Source organism: Diorhabda carinulata, chromosome 2 (genome assembly GCF_026250575.1).
Source record: "Diorhabda carinulata isolate Delta chromosome 2, icDioCari1.1, whole genome shotgun sequence".
Classification (NCBI taxonomy): Eukaryota; Metazoa; Arthropoda; class Insecta; order Coleoptera; family Chrysomelidae; genus Diorhabda; species Diorhabda carinulata.
The window spans coordinates 16,260,638-16,279,302 of record NC_079461.1 but is presented as its reverse complement, the minus strand read 5'-3'; the positions used below and the strand labels follow the sequence as shown (position 1 = coordinate 16,279,302).

The 18,665-nt window shown below is 31.6% G+C and overlaps 2 protein-coding genes and 1 long non-coding RNA gene across 5 annotated transcripts in view; 1 reads left to right on the top strand and 2 right to left on the bottom strand.

Annotated features, from left to right (window-relative positions):
* LOC130890721 (uncharacterized) overlaps positions 1-5,141 on the bottom strand; it is a 28,444-nt gene extending 23,303 nt beyond the window's left edge. For both annotated transcript variants that reach the window (XM_057794972.1, XM_057794973.1), the window contains exon 1: positions 5,005-5,141. The gene's annotated coding sequence lies outside the window, so the exon portion shown is untranslated. The remainder of the gene's footprint in view (positions 1-5,004) is intronic.
* The window catches only part of LOC130890709 (UNC93-like protein), a 223,457-nt gene that overhangs the window by 58,520 nt on the left and 146,272 nt on the right, over positions 1-18,665 (top strand). The window lies entirely within an intron of this gene.
* Positions 7,051-15,670, bottom strand: LOC130890731 (uncharacterized). The gene is made up of 3 exons (XR_009058783.1): positions 15,652-15,670; positions 7,803-8,157; positions 7,051-7,683 (listed from the first exon to the last, which is right to left on the bottom strand). It is a non-coding gene; the product is annotated as an uncharacterized LOC130890731 (long non-coding RNA).

Genomic DNA, 18,665 nt, shown 5'->3' with positions numbered 1-18,665 from the left:
ATCTTTTATATTCGCACTATGGTATTTATTGAGATCACCCAACCTAATAACAATGTTTCATTCAATGAACAAATTGAAAATGAAGTATTATGAGTATAAAATTTTAACAGAATCTTTAGAATTCTTGATATACTGCTAGAAATATAGAATAAACCAATTTTGTGAATGATATTCTAAAGTCAAGTTATAAATAGAAGTCTAAAAATGTCAAATAATAAGAACATATCATAACTGAGCTCATTTAGAACATACAGGTGCAAATTTCATAATACGACAAATCACTGAAAAAGCAATATGAGAGATACACCTATGTTTTACAGATTTTGAAAAAGCATTCGTCAGAGTCAAGAGGAATGATTATGGAAGATCTTAGAATACAGAGGTGTAGAAGAAAAACCAATAAATCGAGCGTTATACAGGGTATCCCTAAATTATTGAAATTCTGAAGATTATCAGGTTAATAAACTACTTGTTCTAACATGAACAGATGATCTCTAGTTTTTTTCAGAGGTGTCCAGCAGGGGTCTTTTTCCACCCTTGAATTTTTCGCCACTGAATCGAATGTTATTTTTTCTCAATTTTTGAATTCTACCATCATTCCCTAATAAAAAAGTAATTACATTGACTGCGCTAAAATTAACCGTTTTCGAGAAAAATATCATTTTGCGACCGCTCTTGTGATTATTTATAAAAACCCAAAACAGCTTCTTCCGAATCAATTTAATCGATTAATAGGTAAATAGGTAAATAGGTAAATAGGTAAATAGGTAAATAGGTAAATAGGTAAATAGGTAAATAGGTAAATAGGTAAATAGGTAAATAGGTAAATAGGTAAATAGGTAAATAGGTAAATAGGTAAATAGGTAAATAGGTAAATAGGTAAATAGGTAAATAGGTAAATAGGTAAATAGGTAAATAGGTAAATAGGTAAATAGGTAAATAGGTAAATAGGTAAATAGGTAAATAGGTAAATAGGTAAATAGGTAAATAGGTAAAAAGGTAAATAGGTAAATAGGTAAATAGGTAAATAGGTAAATAGGTAAATAGGTAAATAGGTAAATAGGTAAATAGGTAAATAGGTAAATAGGTAAATAGGTAAATAGGTAAATAGGTAAATAGGTAAATAGGTAAATAGGTAAATAGGTAAATAGGTAAATAGGTAAATAGGTAAATAGGTAAATAGGTAAATAGGTAAATAGGTAAATAGGTAAATAGGTAAATAGGTAAATAGGTAAATAGGTAAATAGGTAAATAGGTAAATAGGTAAATAGGTAAATAGGTAAATAGGTAAATAGGTAAATAGGTAAATAGGTAAATAGGTAAATAGGTAAATAGGTAAATAGGTAAATAGGTAAATAGGTAAATAGGTAAATAGGTAAATAGGTAAATAGGTAAATAGGTAAATAGGTAAATAGGTAAATAGGTAAATAGGTAAATAGGTAAATAGGTAAATAGGTAAATAGGTAAATAGGTAAATAGGTAAATAGGTAAATAGGTAAATAGGTAAATAGGTAAATAGGTAAATAGGTAAATAGGTAAATAGGTAAATAGGTAAATAGGTAAATAGGTAAATAGGTAAATAGGTAAATAGGTAAATAGGTAAATAGGTAAATAGGTAAATAGGTAAATAGGTAAATAGGTAAATAGGTAAATAGGTAAATAGGTAAATAGGTAAATAGGTAAATAGGTAAATAGGTAAATAGGTAAATAGGTAAATAGGTAAATAGGTAAATAGGTAAATAGGTAAATAGGTAAATAGGTAAATAGGTAAATAGGTAAATAGGTAAATAGGTAAATAGGTAAATAGGTAAATAGGTAAATAGGTAAATAGGTAAATAGGTAAATAGGTAAATAGGTAAATAGGTAAATAGGTAAATAGGTAAATAGGTAAATAGGTAAATAGGTAAATAGGTAAATAGGTAAATAGGTAAATAGGTAAATAGGTAAATAGGTAAATAGGTAAATAGGTAAATAGGTAAATAGGTAAATAGGTAAATAGGTAAATAGGTAAATAGGTAAATAGGTAAATAGGTAAATAGGTAAATAGGTAAATAGGTAAATAGGTAAATAGGTAAATAGGTAAATAGGTAAATAGGTAAATAGGTAAATAGGTAAATAGGTAAATAGGTAAATAGGTAAATAGGTAAATAGGTAAATAGGTAAATAGGTAAATAGGTAAATAGGTAAATAGGTAAATAGGTAAATAGGTAAATAGGTAAATAGGTAAATAGGTAAATAGGTAAATAGGTAAATAGGTAAATAGGTAAATAGGTAAATAGGTAAATAGGTAAATAGGTAAATAGGTAAATAGGTAAATAGGTAAATAGGTAAATAGGTAAATAGGTAAATAGGTAAATAGGTAAATAGGTAAATAGGTAAATAGGTAAATAGGTAAATAGGTAAATAGGTAAATAGGTAAATAGGTAAATAGGTAAATAGGTAAATAGGTAAATAGGTAAATAGGTAAATAGGTAAATAGGAAAATAGGTAAAAAATGATATTTGTTCGTTTAACTACACGTTTTCTTCGAAGGAATTGTTATTTCCTACTACGCTAAACCTGGAAACCCTGGAAATTCTTAATTAACATTAATACCATTCAGATAACTATTTTACACAAACAAATCATACAAAACGAAGAGTAACTTCAAATTTTCCAGCTCCTTCATTTAAACAAACCCTGACCTTTTTTACTTCGACTAAAAATATTAGGAAGCTTTGGAAACAATTGTATTGTTGTTAAATCGAAATTGTTTAAGTTTGATTTATGTGACATTTATCTGAAAGTGTGCATTACAAGATAAATGATTAAAAAATTTACCAAATCGATTACAGTTTTGAAGAATTAGCTGATATTCATTCAATTTAAGGAGAAAGTCTAATAAATTGGAGATTGGAGGAAAGACTTTATAGAGAAAGATTTCCTAACAGACATCAACCGAGCCGTTCCATTTTTGTTATCATTGAAAGAAGATTAGGAGAAACAGGAAGCTCAAATATTAAAAGGAATAACGCCGGACGACCTCCTACAGTTAATTTTGCAAACGACGTTTTGAATAATACTGAGAATCAACCATCTTTAAGTTTGAGATCCCTCAGTCACAGATTGAATACAATAGTAATTTTATATGGAGAGTTGCTATTCCATCCTTATAAATTCACAAAGTTACAAGATGTTTTACCAACAGATTTAACTCTTCGTATAGAATTTTCTAATTGGTATCTACAACAACATGAGGATAATGATGAATTTTCCAAATTAATATTAATTACTGTTGAGGTAATGTTGACTTAAGAAAGCATGTTCAATTCCCGGAACAGTTATGTATTGGCGGATGAAAACCGTATACTTCTTTTACCCATAAAATCAGCAAAAATTTTCTGCAAATTTATGGGCTGGAATAGTAGACGAATACATAATACCATACATGTTTTCTCAAAAATTAAACGGAGAAATTGATTTGACATTCTTAAGAACATATTACCAGAACTTCTGGAAGTTCCTCTTTATACCTGACAAAATATGATATTTTAGCTCAATTTAAATGCTACTTATTGACAGGACTGGATATGTCAAGGTGAGCCTATTAGTTGGCCAGCTAGGTCTCCGGATCTAGCTCTCGTTAATGTTTTTCTGTGGGAGCATATGAAGTCTCTCGTCTATCAGAGTCCGATAGAAAATGAGGAAGATCTTATTGGTCGTATACAAGCCACAAGAAGTTGGAGAATTTGAACAGTTGCTTCAATTTATTGTGTTTCGTCTATTTTTTGTTCAAGATGTGTCAATCAAATGATTCGTTTTTATTCTGCATGTTTTATTTATAAAATTATCATCTGAATGGCGTTAGTGTTAATTAAGAATTTCTGGAAAAACGTTTTAGCGTAGTAGAAGGAAACGTGTAGTTAAACGAACAAATATTATTTTGTAGGACACCAGCAACCTATAAACAAAATGATGTTTTTTAAAACGGTTAATTTTAGCGCAGTCAATGTCACTACTTTTTTATTAATATTATTTATATATTAATTTATATTTATATATATATATATATATTTATTTATATATTTATGTTTATATAATATTAATTATATTATTTGAAATAATGACATTTTATTTGTAAAAACCTAGAAGTCATCTATCTATGTTCGAACAAGTAGTTTATCAACCTAATGATCGTCAAAAAGTTTTAGTAACAATCGATCACACTAATAGAAATTTTTCGATAAAAAATCGTTTTATTATTAAAACTTTAACATGGATGCTTTTGCGAACATTAGTTCTCTAATAGGCATAATATGACCCAAGTAATTTTCCCTAGAGCGTTGGCAGTTGAATTTAGGGACACCCTGTATAAATAGAAGGAAAACTATGTCAGAGTTAGGCAAGAGGTATCAAATAGGTTCGAAAGAACACAGGGAGTTAATCATGGATGTATAATGAGTGTTAGATGAAAGAAAAAAAAGAACAAAGAGACAAATTAAACAGTATAAAGATGGACATTGGAAAATGGAAAACATTAAAATATCGGAGACACATTAAATAAACTCAGAAGATTCAAATGTAGAGCAAGTGAAATGCTACTAATACATTGGTTTGACACTAACACATGATGGAAGATTGGAACAAGAAATAAACGAAAGAACTGGAGCAGCTGGAAAAACATTCAATGCAATTAAAATAGTTCCTTGCCAAAGATGAACACTATTAGAGAAAATTTTAATTTTAAATCAACTCCGCACTAAACAGAAGAATGACAATTGAGATGGTTTTAGTCAGATTACTACAAAAAAAAAGAAAGGGAGACCGAGGAGGAGCTAAACAGAAGCAATTAAGATGGTAAGAGAAAATCGAAGAATAAGATGGCAGGAAATTAAACAAAAGATACAGGAAAGGTAAAAACAGAAGCTGCTGTAATGACTTAAATCCAACATGCCTTACACATAAGACGATAGAAAGGCTTCAGGATTAAATGAAGTATGAAATTAATTTTGTTAGGCTACTTACTACGGAAACGTCCGGTATAACCACTCAAACACAATATCAACTTCAGACTGTGATAAAATTTTTCTTGTAATAGGTACTAAATGTTTACATATGAATAGCTTGGTTCTGCAAAATACACAACGGAGGAAGTGTCGGATAAAATTCAAATTATATGCAAACTGTGTAAACCAAATACCTTCAAGTAGATTTCGCTGAGTTGTTGGATTTCTGTAATCACAATAAAATTAATGAATCTTTGTGATCTACGACTAGAATTTACCACAATTTTATCAGTATTGAGCGGAAAATGAGGATTAATAGGAATCATTTTCATAAAAACTGGGAAAGTCGAGGATAGATTGAGCTACTAACACAAAATAAATATTAAACAAACATTCGACAAAATTTCAGTCATTTAACACTCCTATTGAATCCATTACAAATTGGTTAATTGAAATTTTGACTGAATGTTGATTATCACAATAATTATTATATTGAAGACTCCTTTACAATCAAAGAAACTATGATATGATACTACCACCGAATTATGTATTATTAGCATTCCATGTAATAACCCTATTTAGTAATGTTAACTTAAATATATGCCTTACAGTTCTACAACATAAATGGAGCGATATAAGTGAAAATTGCAAACTCAATTTCACCATTGGGGTTTTCAATATCCACTATATTTTCGACTTTGTAATATCCGTTTTACCCTTCAAATTATTCTCAATTATTAAGTTTGTAGAAGATATTATTTTATCCCTCACATATAATGAAATTGGCAATTTACTATTTAACTTCAATAGTTTCGATCCCCATAAACAATTCACTGTTGAAAAAGACAATTCTGAAATATCGTTACCTTTGCTTGATACTAAATTCATAAGAACCGAAGATAAGAAAATTTCAATTGACTGGTATAGGAAACCAATAAGTTCTGGAATATACATCAATTATCATTCATATCACCTACGTAACACTAGAATTAATTTAATCAAACAGATGAAAAATAGAGTCCTCAAAATTCCTGATCCAATTTTTCATAAAAAAAACATTAAAATCTGACATCTGACACTGTCTTAAACATTGAATCATCATTTTCATAAGTCATTTCTAACATTCCTATTTCACCTATTAATACAATACATAAGATATATATATATATATATATATATATATATATATATATATATATATATATATATATATATATATATTATTAATCCGACAGGTACTTGACCATTACCGATAGTCAGCAATTGCTCAGAGAAATCCTCAGCAGATGTATCATTAAGCAATGCAACTCTCATGTTTGTTGACAGCTGCAGTTTCTTCACATAGCGCCATTGATTCGACGATTCGAGGCAAGCGTTCATTTTGTCGGCAGCCGTAGATCTTGGAATTACTGGTAGTGTTTGGCGGAAATCTCCAGACAATAAAATCATTGCTCCTCCAAAACATCTTCAGTCATTGCATAAATCTTTCAATGTTCGGTTGAGTGCTTCTAATGCACGTTTATGCGCCATTGTGCATTCGTCCCAGATGATGATTTTCGATGCCGATAAAACTTTGGTCATTGCTGAGTTTTTTGCAATATTAGACGTTGGTTCTTCAATAGTTTACGGCATTCTTCTAACAACATAGCAACATAGCCACCGCTATGTTGGATCTCGCACGAACAGTGACTGACATGAGGAAATTCTTACCTGTTCCACCAGGGACATCTAGGAAATATAAACCACTATTTCCATCATCGATTGCCTCCATTAAAGTATAATAAACTTCCTTTTGTTAGGAATTCAACAGGGATACATTCGTTTGAACTACTAAATCTAATTCGTGGTGATCATATTCACGTTCCCGTTCCAATTTTTGATTAAATGCGTCTACTGCACATAATGTAACACATATCTTCGATCAAGAGTAAAGCACGATTATGTATCTCCTCGTTCATTTCAACATCTCAACATTTCTGAAGCTGACACGAATTTGATGTAAAATATCTTCTGACATATTATCCATGTATTTATGCCACAGGTTACATGGGTTTAATGGAAAGCATGTCGAAATTATGATAGCGAATAATGTGGTTATCTGACTTGGAGATGCAGAGATAAGGGCTTCAGCGATTGTCTTATCCCAATGGGTATCATTTTCTAATAAATTCAGTGCTTCACATGCAGCACGATATGTTGGGAATATTACACCATTAACAGTCCGTAGTGTCTCAAATGACGTTGGCCCACGCACATTCACCAGCAACAGCCGCAAATAGAAACATTTTCCATTTTTTGGATGAACTGTATACATACGACCATGATTATCAGTAGAACTCACATCCGGATACTCAGGAAGCGCAACGCCTTGTTCTGTCTTTGAAAATTCTTCGATGAAGCATTCCAAGTATAATAACGTGGCATGTCCGAGTAAAGCAAAGTTCGTGCAAACGGATCGCATATTCATGCATATGACTTGGACCACCAATGTACATCGCCGGCAGAATAGTTAATCGATCAATATTAGCTGCATTTCCTTCATTACTAACTGCATCAAGTAAATGGATGTACTCCTCAGAACGCAGTTTGGCTTGGTTCGACGAAACCGCAGCAAATAATTATAAGCATTTTGACGAATCATCAAACGATATGCGTAATATGTAATTCATTGAGCTAACTTTCTTTGTAGTTTCTTCACCTGAAATTAAAACAGTAGATTTAATATTTCGGATATAAATTTTTTGCATAATTAATTATTATTACCGGTTGCCAGTCATTTGTCTAATAAATAAAATAAATTATGATGTTGATACTCACCATTCATTGGATTTATTATTTTGATATGGCAATGCGTCATATGATCGATGTGTTTCAGATATTTGTTGTAGTTGCCCAGTATCGCGACGTTCCAGATGGTCATTTATCTGCTTTGATGACAATCTCTAGTCATCATTTGGCATGCGCTCTAAAGCACTCTTAAACAACTTGACCAACGCATGATGTTCATGAAGCAGTTGCTGCAGGTCTTGAACAATTGCTCGCTTCATTCCTAAATTGATCTCTCGATCAAGTTGTTCTTCCATGTTGCCCATGAAATATATTTGCAAAAATTATGCTGTGCATCTTCGAGAGATAGTAATGATCTAATTCGATGGCGAATCTGTCCTTGTATCTACAAAATAAAAACCAGTCAGTTTTAACTGAGTTATAAACACTTTTTTCGGTGTGAGAGTAGAGTTCAGAATTAGCAAATATAATACGTACGAATAATTAAAGTAAGTTATTCTTTAACTATATTCTATGTAAGTATAATATCTGCCCCAAATGACGTCATCTGGAAACAACCATTGTATTTTTGTGTATTTGCAAGAAAGTGGCGTGATTCTGGTGTTTCGCCACAAAGCAATGAATACAATGGGTCAGGTGGCGGAGTCAACAATGGCAATTTGACTTTACCACTAAGGCAGCATAATCCTGGCGTTTCTCCGCATGCACCACAATACTCGCAAACAAAGCCATTTGTCCAATGCAAACGCTAGGATGCAAGCTGTAATCATTGCTACAATCGTATCGAAACGCTGCTCGATTCAAATCAGCACTTGAATCTCTTGTTCTGCGTCGCAAATTATCCATTTGTTGACCTCTGTTGTTCGCTCGACGATTTTGCATTGTCAACCGAGCCGCTTCACGGGCTGCCTCACTTTGCTCTTGTGATTGAGAAGTCGAGACATACTAACGCGGCGCTGTTCACGTACAATTTCTTGTTCTTCTTCAGTCCTTTCATTTGCAGTGTTTGCATTAGTAATTAAACTTCACTTCACTTCAATTCACCTAAATATTTATTTCAAAACTCAAAGTTTCAACCATTCATTCATAGACAAAATTACTTAGCTGTTTGAGATGCGCTTTTTGTTATTCCAAGTCTGATGCAGTCCTATTCCGAGGCAGATTTGTGGGTCTATGAGCTATATTCGGTTTTACGGTGGATGGGCTGTTAACCCGTTCCACCAACTCTCCTCCTTTTCCCGGGCTTGGGACCGGCAACACAATCGCTAAGCTACTCAATCCACCCAGCGATCATGCAGGCGGACGCAATCTGGCGAAATAAATACATTCGAACTGAAGCAAAAGCCATTGTTATACCACGTTTTATAGTGACTGACGTTTTATGTCAAGTCACACGGGAACGCTGTCGAACGGAATAAAAAGTATCCTATGTCCGTCTCCTGGCTCTAAGCTACCTTCTCACCAATTTTCAGCCAAATCGGTACAGCCGTTTTTGAGTTATAAATAGTGTAACTAACACAACTTTCTTTTATATACATAGATATATGATTTTATATGAAAAATTAACCTCTCAAAAAATCGTGCTTTAACTGCATTTATGACTATCAGTGGAGTCAATCTTTTTTGTGATTATGAGATTCAAAACATTTTCAACTGAATTACCTCGTTTTTCTAATTTTGCTTAGATAAAAGAAGCTAAAAACTCACACTCATATAAATATCTCCACAAACTCTCTCAAACGCTTAACGCACCATAAATCCTGTCCTATAAATGATAATTGTATCCCATTCATTTCATTCTGTATTTCTCTGATAAGTGCCACAGAAGTTTATTTGTGGCGTGATGGTTATATAACTCATTTGTTTCGTATCTTTCTCAATTATCTTAGAAAAAACAGTAGTAACATGTACAAGATAAAATTAGAATACAGTCGCATATTGATTGGGAACTTTACAGTTCTTCATTCTCTAAAATGGGCAGTACGGTTAAAATAAGGAATTGGATTATTTTGATCATGCTTCAAAAACCCCATGGAATTTGAAGTATCAGTTTGTCTTAATTCCTACCCTTTTATTATTCTCAATTACTAAAGTATCTAAAAATTAACTGTCTATTATTTTCCATTTCATAAGTAAACTTTATGGATAGACATTTTCAATTGAGTTTCATTGATGTAATTTTCTTTAATTGTGTAGTATAAATATCAACAACCGTTTCAGAAATTCCAATTTAGTTCAGTTGTTTGTCTCTATATACCTTATTTTTCGGACGTACCATGGTACATTAAACTAGATGACCTTGGGCTGAAATCGTTCGAGTGTTTCTACATTTCACAGGAAAGTGGTCGAACATTAATAATTTTATTCGGAACTATCTATTTACACCTTGTTACCTAATGTTAGTTCACTTTTCCGGACTAATATCCAATACCTAAATATGATTAAGTCAAGGACCTATCTACTTGGAAATATTAGTTCAGAAGTTTTCTGTCTAGATGATGACCTAAATATTTGTCAGTTTAGAGATCACCGAGTAGCTTGTACGACGATTATAGATGTCATGTGAACTGATTAAGTTTCCTGATACGGATACATCACATCAGTTATTAACCCACTACCTACTCACACCTATTTTGCACTAAAGTTTGATATTTTGAAATTATGAGAAGTATAGAAACTACAAACATCGGTAACCTAACAATCACATTGCTCATGAGAATTAATACTAGACAGCTATTAAAGACGAATAAATAAGTTCAGAAAACCATAGACAAATAAAACAATACGTCAAATGATCGCATTTATCCACCGGTCTACAAGGGTGGAGATAGTCATATCATATGACTACGACCCGATGAACTCGATCAGTTCCCGAACAATTATGACGGGAACCGGGTTCTTCCCAAACATTCAAATCAAGATCGGGTTAACCCGATCATAATTTCCGTAAGGCACTTTGTGCAATGATCACTTGTTTTTCTCACAGGTCCATTTCTCCTCAATTATTTTTCTATTTTTCTTAGAGTACTTTGCGATATCGGTGTCAGATTAGGATATTATTCCATTTCTGTTCCTGTTGTAACTCTATATCCAATATTTTTCCAACTATCACACTTCTGGTATTTGGCATTTTTGTACAAATTTACATCCCCTATAAAAATAGGGTTCGGAAACTGAAAATTTTTTTTTCAAGTATGAACAGTATATAATTATCTTGAACATTATCTTACATTATCCGATTGGGAAACAATGTGAGGAAGAGCAAAAGTGAAAGAGAAAATGGAATTTTGGAAGATTTGAGAAACGTAACATGCAAAAGTAATAGAATGTATGGAGAGAGTGGTTCTAGTTGAAATAGAAACGAGAATGGAACACGACAAAGGTTGAGTAAATGAATTACATCTACAATAAAATCCAATTATGAATGAAAGAATGAATGAAATAACTCCACCTAACTATAATAGAAAAATGGCTAACAAATAATATCTCTGTTATCGAAATTCTAAAATTTTTATTTAATTTGAAACAAAAATAATAAAATGACAGGACTTGCTCCGATTGAAAAACCCATTACATATAGTAGAATTTGCTTTTATGTTGCAAAGCCCAAAGATAACAGTTGTTGTAGCTATTCAATAAATATACCAGAACACCAAGCAAGGAAGGCATTAACTGGAGGGGAGTGGTAATACGATTGAAATCAGAATAGAACCAAAATTGTAACGCAAGCAGAACCAGCAGAATAAAATTTATAAAATTTCCTCTAAAGTAACCTTTCATCTGTCTTAGTGTTATTGCCTCATTGGCCTACTTAGAAGATACTTTTCTATCTCCACTCAATTGAGAGGTTTCTATAAACTTCTGGTAACCTATTCCAAATTTGAATCGAAGTATACAAAAAAGGTTTTTGAAAGCTAGTCTTGCGAGGCTTTTTATTATTTTGAAAATAAAAAATAGCAAGTGTCGCTCCCTGCGATTTTCCCAACGCATGCAGCTGTAGTGCAATTTTTGAAAGGAGGTGGAACCACCTGCAATAGTTATCGAATTAGAATAAAATATATATCCATAATCAAGTAGCGGAAGAATAAGAGTGATACAAAGAAAATACTTGATTTTAGAAGTCAAGAGTTTTTAAGATCATTCAAGATTTTCAATCAGGCATAAACAATTTTCAGCTTATGTTTTATGTGACTCTCGAAAGAGAGAAATGAATCTATAATGACACCTAAGTTTTTTGCTCCGATTAGTATTGGTATGTTTTCGTTATCAATATTTATCCATAATCTATTACTAGGGTGGTTGTTGTCTGTTGCAACCAGAAAACAGTGCACAAGACTTTGTCGCATTTAGTTTCAAGTTGTTTTTGAAAATAAGTTTTTGTTATTCAAGTCGTCATTTAATTGATCCTTAATAACTGGAATATTTGATTCCGAAAAGGAAACGTATAATTATGAACCGTCTGCATACTTTGATATATTGGAATAGTTTAAATAGTTTTTATATCTGTTACGTATAAAGAAAATAGCAAAGGTCCTAAAATGGAGCCTTTGGGTACTCCCGTTTTTATTAGTAAATATATTGTCCACCACATCATTATTTTTAATTGACGCGCATCTGTTTTGATGATCCGAAAAGTCAATAGCTGGTTTACAAGAGTCAAAATAATTTAATTTGGCTGAAAGCATATATGATCAATGGTATCGAATGCTTTGCTAAAGACAAGAAGCGAGAAGCAGGTAACCTTTACTAGATTTTCTCAAGATCTTTTGTCATTTACCAATTTAACCAGACTTGTTGACGTACTGAAAAAATGTCTATAGCTTGATTGATTGTCAGATAAAATGCTAAATGAACAGACGAATTCGCTTGTTTGTGTATGTGTCTTTCTAGGATTTTTGATACTACTGATAATTGGTAATGTATTTATTGGTCTAGAGTCTTTTGCTTCGTTTGTATGTGTATTTTAGGAAAAGGAATAAGAACAGCTTTTTTCCAAACATAAGGACAAACACAACTATAAAATACAACTGTTGATAATATTTATTGAAGGCTTTATGCAAAAAGTGGGTGAGCAGCTTTTTTTATCTATTAAATTAAAATTTGATTCAATTCTAACTTTCACTTGTATGTCGACTCGGATAAAACTCATTTTTTTCGTTGGAAGTATTATTTGCAAAACCAATGAAAAATAGTTGTTAAGTAAATTTGCACTGTTTAAGTGTTTAGGTAATTTGAAACTATTGTTGTTTGTTAGCTCAAGTTTTTAATGAAATATTTAATTCTATCCACCGTGTATAAGGTTTTTCTTCAATTATTCTTGTTTTTAACGGAATATGTTTATGATAAGATAAAGAATAGTTGTATTAAAAACATCGACCTTCCTGTCCATATTATCACTGTTAATAAATATGGTCCCAGTTTAGCTTTTCAGCATCCATATTAAAGGTTTCCATGTCTAGATGATTATAGTCACAAGAGTGAAATTTCCTAAGACCAATTTTCACAATTTTGAGATCAAATTTTGCATATAAGTTAGGGTCAGTTGTGAGAAAAATGGAAACAGATTCAGATTATTTGTAAAGCATTTACAACAATGAAAGCAATGATCACGATCATCACGATATTCACTCTGGTCGGCTCACATATAACTTGGTTATGACTGAATGTTTCCAGAAGAGTCATTGGCGTTTGTTTAGGTAGCGAGAATTTTGAAAGATCCAGATAAAAATCATAAAATCACAAAAAGGTACCGTTATGCTGGAAATATCTTCTAGAAAATCCAAAAAATTTGTAGGTTCAACTTTAAACTTATATATTCAAAATCTTCAGAAATGTTATCAAAGTCTACTAAGCTAGAGTTTATATTTTTCTTGACATACATTCCTATTCGCCCTCCAAGCCCATCTCTACATTTATTGACAAAATTGTGATTTGGTATGTTGAATCGTGTTATATCCTTTTCCGGTGTTAACCAAGTCTCGCTCAAGCGTTCATCAAATCCCGTATTCATTGAACGAATATTGAGGTGACCAGTGTTAAAGTGTTTAGTTTAGTTTAGTGTCTTGTATTAGTCCCGTAATTTAATTAATTCTACTGATTCTGCGCTGCATCAAGGTAGCCTTCCATGGATAAGCTTCACCCCTTAAAGCCTGCCCCGCACGAAATTCTCTGTTTCAATGTGTTTATTTCTAAAGGATCATGTTTTGATATACTTATTCTAAGAATGGAAACGAGTGAACCCTGAGTTCAATCATAGAGTCGAGGATCATGTCGTTAGCTATTCTAGTAACAGTTAAGTTGAACTCTTGTGTGAAGGAGAAAAAATAAAATATGTATTATTATCTAAATTTTGAATCAATATTTCAAGTAAATAAACCAAATAATTAAGAGCCACAAAATGAACGTGGAATCTCAATATTAAGTTTTTTAGCATGTTATTATAGCAACAAGAAGAGAAGACAAAATAAAAATAGAAAAATTATTTTGTTGTTTTTCAATTTTATGGTAAAACAATTTAATTTTGTTCTCTGGCTTCTCACTTATTGTTAATTTTTGGTCGAAAAAGTAGTTAATAATTAAATAAAATTTACAGTTTCCAGTATAACTAGAAACATAGAAATGAGAATGTCTTTAAAAAAATTCACAGGATTTAAATTGAATGAGCCCTGTTAATCATTCTTCTCTGCAATAGCCTCTGCAATAAAATCCAATTACTCTGATGAACTAATACAAAAATCATAATCTCGCCATTCCCCCAACGTTAATTAATTGTTTTTTTTATTAAATTTGAGGGATTTTATAAGCCTAGGGAACCTAGATTAGTAGAATTTCCATTCCAAGCAAGTTCCATGCTTCATAGAAATAAAACAACCACCACTTTTTGCGGAGGAAGCTTAAACACATCGAATGGATTCTATATTCTGCTCATTGTTTGTAAAATGATGGTCGGCCATTAACTGTGTACGTAAGAGAGTTATGCAGCATAAAAGCTTCTATATTGAATGTTATCATTTATTTCCAATAGTGTGAAGCTACTTTAATCAATTTACCAGTGTCAATTTCAATTAAGGGTAATAGGCTAAACTGTATCAATAGATTCCCCTAGCGGTGGTATACGAGTTCATAAAAATGAGTTTTTTAAACGAAAATAGATATTTTATAGATATCGCAAATCATTTTATGTAATCCAATTGCAATTTAATTTGAGTTTATTGATTAATCATACATTCCTTTTCACAAAAAGTAATGTTCTCTCATCTGAATTCTTTTGTCCAAAACAATTTGTAGCCCACCTTTCAGTTTTAAACTTCCCATTTACTCTTGTATCTGGGCTGAAGAAATCTGTATTCATCAGTTTCTGTTAGACCTAGTTTCATCACGTACCCCCTAATGGGGCAATGTCCTTTAAAAAAGTCAGTGAGAAGGTGGACCATAATCTTGATATATATAAATATAAATATATATAAATATAAATATATATAAATATAAATATATATTATGAACGACAAAACCTTCTGCAAAATACATAGCCGACTACACTAAAATTCAATAATGAAGATAAAAGAACCTTAATAACAATCTAGAAATGTGTGATATCTGGAAATATTGTAATATTCCAGTTTTTTTGTAATGTATTTTGGACATAGGTTCGACTCTGCTCAAATCAAACACACAAACTTGAGTTCAAACTCTTACTGCTCATCGAAACTACAGTCCACACAATGTAATTGCTCACTCCACAAATATAATTCATTCAACTGAACTCATTCTCAATCATCTTTTATAATCACACCACATGTTTCCATTTTCAATCTCTTAATGACATAAAAATATTAAATATATGTATTAAATACACAAGTGATACACTCGCTATACTTACGTATAGAAAACAGCAACGGTATGCCCGTTCAAAATTGTATGATACTATTATTCTTTCTGTGACTTTTTTTTTCAGTAATTTGTACAGAGTAAAATCCGACAGCCGTATAGTTTTGGAAGCACCTGAATAAAAATAAGGACTTTATGTTAGTTACAGCGGTTCAAATTTTGAATTAAGTTATCAGTGTCATGTAATATATCGTGGGGCTTCACTAGCTCTAGCTTTAGGCATTTACAAGTGCTATTAGAGTTGTTTACAGATGGTTAAAACATTCATCTTTTCTTACTAAAAATCAGTGCCGCAAATTATGAAAAGAAAATTTCCATATTTAGAATTCACTTTTGAATATGTGTATTTGAATCTCATTAAATATGTCATGGAGTTTGTTTCTTGGGAACATTCTTATTACATCATGAACGGTAGAGTAGATTTGTACCCGTTGCTTGAATTTCCGCCGATATTAGGGAAAAAGTGATGTTCCATGTATCATATAAGGTATATCCACAATATAAGTTCCGTTTGTATTTCTATTAGCGGCAGCAGTTCCGGACCTACATAAAATTTACTCTTAACTAATGGATTTATTCTGTACAAACATATTAGCGGTAAATGCGCTGTTGATTTTCAAAATCGATAGATGTTAGAAAAATGCCATTTTGGATGGTTTAAATGTTGCCTACAGCGATGTATGATAACATTTTCGCTTTTAAATTAACGACGACCAAAACACTCAGCTTATGATGGTTTTTTCAAGTTTAGTTGAAATTGATTTGTAAATTTTGAAATAATAAGTGAAAATTAATAATATCATCTTATGTTTAGCATATGGTTTAGATGAATCAGACTACAGTACAGTGCAATAAAATATTGGTTAACAAAGAAGGTAGAACAAGTTATATAAACAATTTATTGTGACTGTAAAATGAATTTATCCACATCAAACTTCAGATGTGAAAACTTATATTAGGAAATTTCGAGATACAATTCATTCTCTCCAATTATTAACTGTTATGTGTATAAGTTCAACTGAGTTTTTAATTGAAACAGCAATATCTTCATTTGGTTTTATGTCTTTTCCAATTACCTCCAATATATTATTTGTTACTTGAAAGAGTTAGTCATCTAAGTTTTTTATTATATTTTTTGGAATTTACATTTTTGTTCCCAATGTTACTATTTTCTATATTATCCTTTTCTATCGAGTCTTAATTCAATAATATACTCTGCTCACTTTGCTTGGTCCACTATAGACATTTCACCAGAATTTATTGGAAGATTATCTTCTATAACACCTTCAAATCCGGTGACTGTAGTCCTAATCCAAACAGATACCTTTCTATCTTCCTAATTTCTAATTTGATTAATTTTAAGCTCGATATGGTGTCTCTTCACCTTCTGCTTGTCGGCTTATTTGAATATTTCTATATTAAGATAGAGTAGAGCCCTTCCAATTCTTGAATCTCTGTGATTATACATTTGTGAAATATATACCAACACAATTTCTAGCAAAACTGTCCTCCTCCATTCTTTCCCAGTCAATTGTAGTCCATTACCATCGAATTCAATTTATTTCCAGTGATTTCCATTTATTTTCTAGGTAATTTTTACTCAAAATTTGGTTAATTTTTTCACATCACACAATTTCATTTCGTTCATATTGTTCATCAAACGTTTTTTTTTCTCTACAGTACATATATGTTTATAAATAAATAATATAAAAAAGCCGATATTTTCTTATATATATATATATATATATATATATATATATATATATATATTGCATTGGATACTTCTTATTCGATGAATGCATTAGCAAATTTGATGAATTTTGATTTAACATTGCGATATAAACATCAATGTCCAATTTACAGCTGTTAGGAAAAGTTGCATAGAAAAAGCCAAAAAGCACATAAAGCAAAAAAATATACGCCATTTTTATATTCCTGTTGCTGACGTGTTTTTTGTAGTGCTTCTTTGTGATGTGAGCCTCAATTGAAAATGTTAGCACTTATGAAATCAGATTTGTGATTCGTTTACTAAATGCAAATAAATCTAAAACAAGTGAAATTTATCGGAAAATCTATGACTTTCTTAGACAAAATGTTGCGAGTAATTCCATGATCCGAAGATTAAACAGTTCAGTAAAGGACGGAACCGAGTGCTAGATGAAGAACGATGTGGCGCCCGGCTTTAGTTACCGCTGAATTGGTTCACGTTGCTGATTTAGGTCATACACATCAATTCACATATTTACTCCGAGACCATAAGACATTGCGCCGTACAATACAGAACAAAAGTTTTCTTGATAATATCTTACACTGTGAACGTGACAAAAACTAGCGATTTTTGTCTCTTCTTACACGAAAATATTTCCTTGGTGGTGAACAAAAATGACGAACTGGAAAAGCTTGTTACTACATGGTTGAAAACACAGGCGGAACCTTCTATGAAGAAGGCATACAAAAGCCTGGGCTACCCTATGACAAAATTTCGGAAAATATGTAATAGCAGTTGTAGATGTTTGTATAATAAATAATTTTTTTTTGTCTGTACACGTTCTTCTTTTAACCAAACGGAACATTTTTAAGGTTCAACCGGAAACCTATACGTAATAGTGTGACCAGATTGCTGCCATTTGAAAACTGGACAATAAAACAAGCACTACCGGGGACAAGGTATAAAGAGGATAGGAATAGGGCCTACAGAATCTTGGTTTTATGTTCTTTTTTTTAAATATTATGTAATGAAAAATATTCAATAAGCTTTTCAAGCATGAATTTTCTTTCTTTATAAAATAATAAATGTCTTGAATGTTAAAGTTCATATTACATCACTAAAATGCCATTGTGCAGCACGTGAGGTCGGCAATCAAACCGTTCAGTATATTTATTATCTAATGAAAATGGAATCTGATAGTGGAAGTATATACAGATGACCGATTCCAGATTACAAGTGATGTGGAGTATTCTGAAAATGAGGAGAACTTATTTAGGATTTGATTTGTATAATGACGT